General features: G+C 41.3%; 1 non-coding gene across 1 annotated transcript; it reads right to left on the reverse strand.

The window, feature by feature from the left end:
• Positions 1-97: 97 nt before the first annotated feature.
• LOC111817557 lies at positions 98-204 on the reverse strand. The gene has a single exon (XR_002821723.1). It is a non-coding gene; the product is annotated as a U6 spliceosomal RNA (small nuclear RNA).
• Positions 205-11,693: the final 11,489 nt, after the last annotated feature.

The following is an 11,693-nucleotide window of genomic DNA, read 5'->3' on the forward strand; positions in this document are numbered from 1 at the left end:
TTTTTTAAAGTCAACAGAAAATGGAAATATACTTTTTAAAACTTCTAATACTAGGAGAAGATATCATAAAATGTCTTTTAAATAAATTGTAAGTCAAAAAAATATGGAACGCTTCACGAATTTGCGTGTCATCCTTGCGCAGGGGCCATGCTAATCTTCTCTGTATCGTTCCAATTTTAGTATATGTGCTGCCGAAGCGAGCGCTGTGCTGCTTTTTATTTTATTTTGTATTTTAGGGAAGGGTCTACAGGGTGTTCAGGGTCTCACTACTAGATCAGGCTCATAATCCCATTTACAGCCTCCCAAGAGCTGGGATTACTGGCGCGTGCCACAACGCTCAGTCTCAATTGCCGTCTCAGCACACCCTGGGGATGGGGCCAGCATGGTAGGCCCAAGGATCGAACCCCTGGCCCCTGCGCTTGCATGCAGGTGCTTTAATTTGCTGAGCTATTTGACTGCCCTATTTTTATTTATTTATTTTATTTTTTAATGTATTTGGTAGAGGGTCTCACTATGCAGCTGAAACTCATAGTGATCCTCCTGTTTTTAGTCTCCCCAGCACTGGGATTACAGGTGTGCGCCACCACACCTGGACTTGGTGGCCAGCTCAGAGTGTCTGGGGGCAGAGCTGTCAGGCATTAGTTGGCAGAGCTATCTCACTGGCCATTGTGCTGTTCTTTGAAACTGAGCCCTCAAGGCTCTACCTGGCACTGAGGAAAGAATCCAGAGCATCCTCTGTCGAGCCAACACGTGCTGCTAGGTGTTGCTTCTGTAACAGAATCAGGCCTTCCTGCTGGTGAATGAAGGTTTTGGGTAGAGCAGATTTATTTTATTTTATTTTATTGAGAAACAAATATCAAAGAGACAGTTTCAAAGCTGATTAATAGGACAGTTTCAATAATTAATGCATTGTACACTGTTATCTTCTTAGAGGTTATCCACAGTACAAGAAGCAGACAGTATATCCTGTCCAAACACTATTAGTACAATTCTTTCTTCTCATTGAATTAAAGTGAAAGTAGCTGTATATCTATCCTAACTATTCTGCATATACAGATACAAAACGGTCCTTCCTTTGTATCCCCTTTTTTTGTTTAGTCCTGTCAGAGGTGAGTATTCTATTGGCATCTAAATACTATAGGTGCTTCAATTCAGCAAAGCAATTCAACACAGTCCAGCAGTCCATAATAGTAGTGGGTTATCCTCAGAAGTTATAGACTTGAGCCTTCCTTTTATAGCTCATCATATTAATATGGCTTAACTTTATATACCTCATTTTTATACTTTTCTGCTGGATGGTTAAGACCAAGATAAAGCAAGACCTATATGACAAGAAATGTAACTTTTGTATCTGATAAGGTCAGTCAAGTACCCTCAGGATTTATCCTGTAATCCTGAACCGCACTTTGTAGATCCTTTGTCAGAGTCAGCCATGAGAATGAGTCATGGCCATTGCTTGACCACTTTGCTCTCTGTGAAAGCCTGAGAGAATGTTTCCTCTCCTTGTGACTCTCCTTAGACACACTATACATCATCAATCACATTCCTCTGGGGCTCCATAATCTCCTTGATCAGAACATTTGGGGCACAACTGATTTACATGACGTTACAGTACAGGTTCTCCTATGTCCTGAGTCTTCACTGACCTTGAAAGGCTAGGACCAAAATGTTGGCTGACCTTGCAGCCCTTCCTTTTCTCCAATTTTAGACCTGCTAACTTAGATTGTTAACCCTCCAGCAGAGAAGCTTATTACCCTGCAATATATGCAGTTCGGTTTACCCTAACTATCTGTCTAAATGTCAAACATCTTAGGCATAACATAGAACAGATATTTTCCATCAAGGATTGATATGTTGAACTTCAAGTCCTTATAGAATATGTAGAAAAATAATTTTAAAAAATAGGAATAAACACTTATATTTTTACACACAAATTTAGAAATCTAACCATGTGCAGAATTGTAACAGGACAGTCCTGTGACTTTTTTTTTCTTTTTCTTGTGTCTTTTTTTTTCATTTATTACCCTTTATTTAAAGAAAAAAACCCTTTTACTTGAGAGACAGTATGGTAATAATTGGTATGTCATGACAAGAAGTACATATTTAGAAGACGAGAATGACAGGCATACCAAGTGTGACTCTTCTATTACACATTACTCTATCTTCAGTGCAGTTGCTTGGTTCACAGGTATCAGCATATATAGTTAGTCAAGGTGAGAATCCCACCAATTAACTGCTAATTTCAAAAACCTGCTGATGTTTCTCAGGATCATTGCCTTACCCATTTCGTGCGTATAAATGTATGGCTTTGCCCCTGTCATGTTTGCCAGCTTTTCTCCTTGCCCTCTCCTCATTGTCCAATCCTCAAGTTCTCACTTTCCTTTAAATTGTGTTATACCTTTCTACTTGTAATTCTTCTTGTGAGTTCTTATACTAGGGAGACTGAGCAGAGCAGATTGCTACCTTAAAATCTTGCACCTCATGGTGAGGAAGAATGAAACTGCAGACGGAGGAAGTAGGGTTGAAACAAATCTACTTACCATATGCAAAGGCAAGAAAATCAAAGATATTAAGGCAAGGAAGTAAAGCTCCTACTAGCTGAGAAGGGATTTTGATAAAAGCATCCATGAGGCTTCTCAGTAGCACACCCTTGCAGGGCCTTAAAGGGGTTCAGGCCACCATGAAAATTCTGTGGCTTTGCAGAAGTCACAGTGTCAGATCCAGTGACTAAGGTGGACAATAACACAGTTTTCATTAGTTCTTTTTATTATTTCTTAATGAGGGCATTTATCCAGGGCATCTGGCACATGACCACATCACATCTCAATCCTCTTCACTCCCCTTGCCCTTCCTTCTTCCCGTCTCCCCATCCCTAGATCCTCTTGCCATTTCCACAAAGTCTACCTTTATTTTTATTTTTTGTACTCATTGTTTTTATTAATTATTATTATTATTATTATTTGTTTTTTAGGGAACAGTCTACAGGGTGTTCAGGGTCTCACTACTAGATCAGACTTGTAGTGATCTGCCTGTTTACAGCCTCCCAAGAGCTGGGATTAGATCGAGCAAGTGGAACACCATGGCCAAACCTTATAGGGTGCGCCTGAGCGAGGAGGCCCGCAAACAGGTAGATGTCTTCAGACAAAATCTTTTCCAGGGGGCTGAGGAATTCCTCTACAGATTTTTGCCACAAAAAATCATATACCTGAGTCAGCTCTTGCACGAGGACTCCCTCAATGTGGTAGACCTGACCTCCCTTTGGGTCCCACTGGACACCCCTATCCCACACCCTCCACCCAAGGATGAGGAGATGGAAACAGATAAGCAGGAAAAGAAAGAAGTCCCTAAGTGTGGCTTTCTCCCTGGGAATGAGAAACTCCTGGCTCTACTTGCCCTAATTAAGCCAGAAGTATGGACTCTCAAAGAGAAGTGCATTCTGGTGATTGCATGGATACAGCACCTGATTGTGATTGAGGCTTTCTTTTTTTCTTTCTCTTTTTTTTTTTTTTTTTTTGCGGAACCGGGGATTGAACTCAGGCCCTTGTGCTTGCCAGGGAAGCACTTATTCCACTGAGCCGTCTCCCCGGCCCCTCTGTGATTGAGGTCTTAATTTCCTGCATATCATTTTGAATCTGCTTCATGCATTCTATTTCTTTCCTATATTGTTCATTCAAGGATTCCACCATTTTTATATTCTGCTCTATTTTTTATCAGTGTTTTTTTTACAATTATCATTATAATTATTTCTTTTTTGTTCTTCAGAGATTATTTCTGATCTGATTTGCTCTATACCTTTCTGCAGTTGTTTCTTTAATTCTAAGGCTATTATTTCAGAGATTTCAGGGGCATGATTTCCAATTTCTTCTATGCTATTGTCTCCTGCATTTGTTCTAGGTGGGTTCAGGGCCTGAAAATGCATTTTGCTCCTTCTCTTTGTCATTTTCTATAGCACTGTGTTCTGACCTTTGGTGTACAGCTTTGGTAGTTATTTTTACCTTAGCCCCAGGTCCGGATCTACCAAGTTCAAACTCATCCAAGTGGATGTGGCTTGGTTCTGGCTGCTGTGCTCCACTTCTTCCTGCTGCAGCCCTTGGAAGTGAACCCTCTGTGCCACTCTGGCAAGATGTTGTGCTCCTAGATCAGCTGGGCGGGTCTTGCCTCTAGCCTCTCTGCAGAGAGTTCTGCTGCAGGATTCCACACCTGGCCTGTCTGATGGAGGAAGTTCCACTCACACCCTAGGCCTGTGTGCTGGCTGGAGTGAGGATCCAGAGGGCCCTGTGCTGCTCCACTCACAAGCCAGGCCTGCACACTGGCTGGAAACACAAAATCTACCTTTACAAGGCAAGATTATAAGTATTGAATTCCAAATTAAGTTTCTTTTTTCTTTTTTTCCCCCAATATTTTATTGATAAACAAATAGCAATGAGACAGTTTCAAACCAAATTGGTAGGACAGTTTTAATAACGAACACACTGCATACATTCTTCCTAGTGGTTATTTGCTGTACAAGATGTGGACATGATATCCTATTTATAAACTCTATTAGAACAAATCCCTCTATTCATTAAGAGAATGTAACTATATATCTATCCTAACCATTTTGAATATACAGATACAAAATGGGCATTCATCTGTATCCCCTTTTTTGTTTAGTTACGTTATTTGAATATTATAGGTGCGTTAACTCAGCAAAATATTCTAAAAGAGTCCAGTAGTCCATAATAATATTGGGTCTTCTGCTTGACTGGCAATGTCAGAAATTGTTGACCTGAGTCCCCTACAGCTCACCATAACAGCATGGCTTTACTTCTTATACTTCGTTTTTATACTTTTCTGCTGGATGGTTAAGACCAAGATAAAGCAAGACCTATGCAACAAGAGTTGTAGCTTTTGGGTCTGATAAGGTCAGTGAAATCCCCTCAGGATTTATCCTGAGATCCTGGACCTCAGATTGTAGAGCCTTTGTCAGTGTCAGCCATGTGGATGAGTCACAGCCATAGCTTGGTCAATGTGCTCTCTGTGAAAGCCTGAGAGAATGTTTTCTCTCCATGTAACTCTCCTTAGGCACACTCTACATCATCGATCACTTTCCTCTTTGGCCCCATAATCTCCTGATCAGAAATTTTGGGACACTACTGAGTTACACGACATTACAGTACAAGTTCTCATATGTCCTGAGTCTTAATTGACCTTGGAAGGCTAGGGCCAAAATGTTGGCTTTCCTTGTGGCCCTCTTTTTTTCTTTAATTTTGGTCTGCAAACTTAGGTTGTTAACCCTCCAGGAGAGAAGCTTATTGTTATTACCATACAACCTAGGCTGTTAAGCTTAACCTCACTGTATGTCTGAATATCAAACATCTTAGGCATAACATGAAACAGGTATTTTTCATCAAGTATTGATATGTTGAACTTTAAGTCCCTACAGAATATGATGAAAGAACATTTAAAAATTAGAATATATTTTAAAAATAGGCATAAAGAATTATATAATTCTTATGTTTACACATAAGTCCAGAAATCTAACCATCTGCAACCTTGAAGCAGGACAGTCCCACAACATTCCTTTTCCTGTCACCTGCCTTCATTCACCACCAAATTAAGTTTCAAATGCTAAAGCTTGCCAGCCCAAGACCACCAAGGGACTACATAGGGAGCGCACAGGGAGACACGACGTCTCCAGTAGGCATGACAGGACTGGCGTGGCTACAGGACAAGTCTTGGAAGGGCTGGTCCTCCTGGGAACTAGGAGAGCTGCCTGGACAGCACGTAACCTTCTGAACACGTGAGCCTGTGCTTGCCAAGAACACGTCTGTCTGCACAAGCATTTTGGTCTGTTCAGGTTGCTATAACAAATTACCATGAACGGGGTGATATATGAACACCCCCCCCAGAGGGCCCACCTCTTCATACCAGCAGTTTAGGGGTGAAGAGTCAACACATATGAATTTTATTTTATTATTATTATTACTATTATTATTTTTTTTTTTTTCGTGGAACCAGGGATTGAACTCAGGCCCTTGTGCTTGTCAGGGAAGCACTTATTCTACTCAGCCATCTCCCCAGCCCCAACATAGGAATTTTAGAGGGACACAAACTTTCACCCTCGTAACAGTGAACTTAGGTAGTTAGTCTCACCTGTCATGGTTCACCAGGGTTTCTTGTTGGGCAGTCACCACAGCTTAGATAATTGCAGTTTCTGTTTCCATATCCAGCCTATGTCTTTTTTCATTATCATGTGTAGTTTTAAAACATTTCTATTAATAATGTTTGTGGTACAAGATGATACATGTATCATGGAGAGTGGGGCACATGCAAGACACATCTTATTTTGTTGTTTTTGGTGGTCCTTGTCCCCTCCTGCTCCCTGCTCTTCCCAACTCTTCTTCCCATTTGCAAAATCTCTATTTCAATTCTTTCTTCAACTTTCTTTTTAAAAAATTTCTTTTCCTTCCCTTCCTCCATTTCTTGTTTTCCTTCCCATTTGAAAGATTTTTTTTTTTTCCTATCTCAGGCTGCCTTAAGAGCAGGTCTGGTGCGGCTTGTGGAGCTGGAGATCGAACCGAGGTTCCCTGCACCTACTTGAGTTTGCCCAAGCAGGCACTTTAAACAACTGAGCTAATGCACAAGCCCCCCTCTCCTTCCCATTTGAAAGAGCTCTCCCTGCTTCCTGTTGTCTAGTTTTTATATTGCTCTTTAAGCTGTGAGTGTCTTGGATAAAAGAAACCAAGTGATATCCCAACTTCTATCACATACAGTTTCAAACTCCTGCCAAATTAAAATTATGTGCTCTTTCTGGGGCTAGGAAGATGGCTCAGTAGAGTAAGCACTTGCCTGGCAAGCTCAAGGGTCTGAGTTCAATCCCCAGTTCTGCAAATAAATAAATAATAAAATTATGTGCCCTTTCTTGATCCATCAAAATCTATTAAGGTATAACATGAAAGATTTACTTCCCTGCCAAACCTCTTAGCATATCACCTTCACCTATGTCTGTCAGTTTTAGTTTATTTTTGGTTCTTCTGATGATGATATTAGCAGCTCTAAACCAGAGTTTCTCAGGCAGGCGCATTGTCGCTAAGTCTGCCTGTGGCACTCACCCTGGAACAACTCTTCCATTTTTCTCTTCTGTATGGGTCTCCTGTTCCTGAAGTCAGGTTTCTTCTATTGCGTCATTTGGAGCTCCAAGAGGCCATGCTGGCTGAGAGCTGCACTCTAGCCCCAGGCCCTTGGGCACAATTCCCTGGGCAACTGCATAGTAGCTGCGTGACTCTGGACACGTTACCTAATATCTCTTTGCCTCTTATTACCTAGTGTGCAAAAAGGGGATCACGGTGATAAAAAGTCACCCAATATGTAGCACAATAGTGAGGATAAAGCTAGTCAATACATATACAGTGAAGTGCATAAACAGTGCCTTGTGTATTTCTTTTTTTAGTAAGCCATTATAAATGCTAGTTATTATTGTCAATGTTTTGCTAGAGCATATCCTTATGTAATTTTTTTCTGATACAGTATTAAGAAGCTACAATGTTTCATGCATGAAATGTCTTTATTTTGCTTTTTCATTTGATTGACAGGCTGGGAGATACAAAGTTGTACGTTTAAAGTGTTCCTAAGGAATGTAGAAGGCATTCCGTCACTGTGTTCTGGCCTCCTGTTGCTGGGGAGAAATCCAAGGCAGTCTAGCTAGTGTCCTCCTGTGGAAGCCTGCTCTTCCTATTTGTGAGTGTTTAGGATCTTCCCTTTAGGTCTGGTGTTTTGAAATGACACAAGGATGTATCTCAATGTGAAACAACCTCTTCTTCATGTCCATCCCAGCACTGGCCAAACATCTTCTAGCTGAATTTTTTAAACTAGTAATTTCATTTTCTCACTATTTCTTTCTGAGTATTATCTTCTTGCAAGTTCCTCTTTGACATTTTTAGAGTCGCCATAAGATAAGTTGCTGGACTTATAGAACTGATCCTCTCTACCGTCTACATTTTTCGATTTTTCATTCTGGAAGTTTTCCTGTAGTTTTTCTTCCAATCCTTTCATTAAAACCTTTATTTAAAAATAAATAAATAAAACTTTTATTTTTCATTTTCAAGAACTCTTCCCCATTCTGAATACTCCTTTCTCAGAGCAATCATTCTCATGTATGAATGCAATACCACCCACATTTTTCTAACATACCTGATATAGAGTTGGGTGGGCACTTTGCTTTATGTTCTCTATCGGAGGCGAGCTTCCCGGCTGGCACATGGTACCCCCAGCTGCCGTTTTCTAGCCACCCCATGAGCACCTGTTGTCCACCCAAAGCATGAGCCAGCACTGTGTGCAGAGGGTGTTAGAAACCCTAAATCTAAACCACCCCAGTACCCCAGATCAGCCTGTATGGTTTGCTGACATCATATATGTAAACTATTTGAATGGGCTACAAATTAACTGGCCAGGTGCAGGTCTCCATTTCATACCCTGGCCCCTTGTGAGCCACTGTGGCACTGTCAGATTGCTAGGGGTCGCCCGCCCCCACCAGAGCAGGTCTTGAGCGACAAGGCTAAGGCGCCGGCGAGGGAGTAAGCATCCCGGTAGTCTTACGTCACACCTGAAGCATAGTTGCTTCATTCATTCTCCTACAGGTGGACAGAACCTCTCCTAGCACCCAGAAGACTATTTCTAGCAAGCACTATGATTATTTTTTAGCTGATTTTATTTATTTAGTTATTTATTTATACCAGGGATTGAACTCAGGACCTTACACTTGCCAGGCAGGCACTTATGTCACTGAGCTATCTCCCCGGCCCTCCACCATGATTACTGAAACAGGTAATGGGATGTATTTTCCACCTGAGCAGGCTGCAGTGTGGATGACGTATGGCTCTCATTAACAACTAACAGCACCTGCAGAATGACATTAAGGGTGAACTAGGGGGAGCTGAGAAAGGACACTACACAAGAGGAATTTTCCAGAGAGAGTAAGAAGTCCAGCGGCAGTGACTAATGAAGGACATTTTGAGTTCTGTATATCTGAAGCACTCCAAATTGACCCTTATGTTGGCTGCTTGTTCAGCTAACCCAGTGAACACAAGAATTTGAACCAGGGTCAGATCTATAGCTGCACCTTGCTTGCCTTTACATTTTAATAGATATTATGAATGCGGTTTTACTTCCACCCTCTCTGTTAACTAACTCCTGGATTAAGTTTGACCTTGATAAGTAGGTCTTCTCATTCAATCTTAGTAGTTTTGCGATGCTTCATCTTGACTGCTAGCTTGATTAGCAAGAGCAGTGCTTGGGGGATTAGTACAGCACACTTGAGGCCGTGTCCGGGTGTGCCATGGCAGCATGACCTCGCACACCACATCTGGCCTCTGGCCTTTGGTTCTTCCTCGACCCTCTGCTTCTGGGCTGACACGAGGTGAGCAGCTGTCCTCTGCCAGGCCCCACCACTCTGCTGTTTCTGCTGCAGAGCCAGCTGGCCAAGGACTGAAACCTCCAAAACGGTGGGCTGCAATAAACCTCTTGTTCTTCAATGTGTGCACAGCAGGTATTTTGCCCCAGTAACTGATAGGTGACACATACGAGCTGGGGTATAACTATTCCAGGTTAAGCCCACTTGACTTTTTGTATTTCATGTAAGTTGAAAGTTGAAAAACCTTTTATTGCTCCAGGCGAGCTACAAGCTTCCTAGGGCTACAGTAACTAACAAAGAGCCATGAAATGACTGGCTTCAAAGAATAGAACTCATTCTCTCAGAGTTCTAGAAATCAGAGGTCCAAAATCAAGGTGTTAGTAGGATTGGCTCCCTCCTGGGGCCTCTGAATAAGCAAGTGTTCCACACCTCTCTCCTATCTCCCAGGGGTTCCTGGCAGCCCTTGGAGTTCTTGGTTTGCAACTACATAACTCATCTTTGGCCCCACTGTCACTGTCTTTACTATGTGTGTTGGTACCTTCACATGATGAGTTTCTGCCTGCTCCCCTTTTCTTATGTTACAGCTTAATTACATCTGCGAAGACCCAATTTCTGAGTAAAAGTTCATTCACAAGTCCAGGACTTGAATGTATCTTTCTGACAGACAGACACAATCCAACTCACAGCACATGCTTACATATAAAATTAAACAAGATTGAATCATGATGAATTAGGAAATCTGAAACACTAGAAAGAAGAAAGGAAATTGAATCCATAATGAAAAAAAGTTTCCCATCAAACAAAAACCCAATACCTGACAACTTCACTGTTGAGTTCTAGAAAACATACATACATTTGTTCATTCATTCACTCATTCATTCATCTCTAACAAGCATTTACGGAAATAACAGTGACCTTCAAGCATTTCAAGAAATTAAAGAGGGGGAACACTTCTGAACTCATGAGACCAGGATTACTCTAATATCAAAAGGAGACATGGATATTGAAGAAAAGAAAATACCAGGCCCTAATCTCTGATAAACATAGACACAAAAATTCTCAACAAATGCTAGCTACCTAAATCTAGCCAGATCTTAAAAGGCTCATTTAGCATGATCAAGTAGGATTTATCCCTGGAATGCAAGGATAGTTTAACATACACAGATCTGCAAGAGTGATGTACAACATGAACAGAATGAAGGTCCAAGCTTACATACCATCTCAATAGATACTGAAAGAGCATCTGGAAAAATTCAACAACCATCCATGATAAGAAAAAAAAATTAACAAATCCACCAGAGAAGAGCTATAGCACAACACAGCACAGTTCATGTACGACAATTGACTGCCAATAACCACTGCCCTCCAAACCCTACAGACTGATTTGGTTCCCTAGAAGGAGGTGGGAACCCAAGGAAATCAGACGAAATCCTAGCTCCTAACTCTCAAGTTCGCAGCCCTGATTGCACAGTTTATGTCTTTACCTTCTTTTTAAAGTGATTTTTAGCTTCCTTTCAGCCGGAACTGCCATCTTCCAGTAATTTGCCAAAATGACTAACACAAAGGGCAAGAGGAGAGGAACCTGGTATATGTTTTCCAGGCCTTTTAAAAAACATGGGGTTGTTCCTTTGGCTACATACATGCAAATCTATAAAAAGGGTGATATTGTAGACATCGAGGGAATGGGTACTGTACAAAAAGGAATGCCTCACAAATGTTACCATGGAAAAATGGGAAGAGCCTACAATGTTACCCAGCATGCTGTTGGCATTGTTGTAAACAAGCAAGTTAAGGGCAAGATACTTGCCAAGAGGATTAACATGCATATTGAGCATATTAAACACTCAAAAAAATCATGATAGCTTCCTGAAGTGTGTCAAGGAAAATGATCAGAAAAAGAAGGAAGCCAAAGAGAAAGGTACCTGGGTTCAACTGAAATGCCAGCTTGCCCCTCCCAGAGAAGCACACTTTGTGAGGATCAATGGAAAGGAACCCGAGTTGTTGGAACCCATTCCCTATGAATTCAGGGCATAAACTGGGGATGTTGCTCTGCCATTCAGCACCTAATTGGCAGCTTAAGTGTTCTAGGTCCTACATAAAAATAAAATCATCCTGTGTTGTAAGGGTGGTTTTCTTAGTCGAACAGGTATGTGGTGCCTTCTTACCTCAGAAATATTTGCAGCAGATTTTCACTGTACCTAGTAATTGTGTCTAGTCTTTACTCTTCAGTATTTTCTTGCTGAAAGATATTGCTGAGGTATTGTGCAGATGTATACCCAAAAATTCAAATGTTTATAAAATA

The sequence above is a fragment of the Octodon degus genome, unplaced genomic scaffold, assembly GCF_000260255.1.
Source record: "Octodon degus isolate 3935 unplaced genomic scaffold, OctDeg1.0 scaffold00061, whole genome shotgun sequence".
NCBI classification, from domain to species: domain Eukaryota; kingdom Metazoa; phylum Chordata; class Mammalia; order Rodentia; family Octodontidae; genus Octodon; species Octodon degus.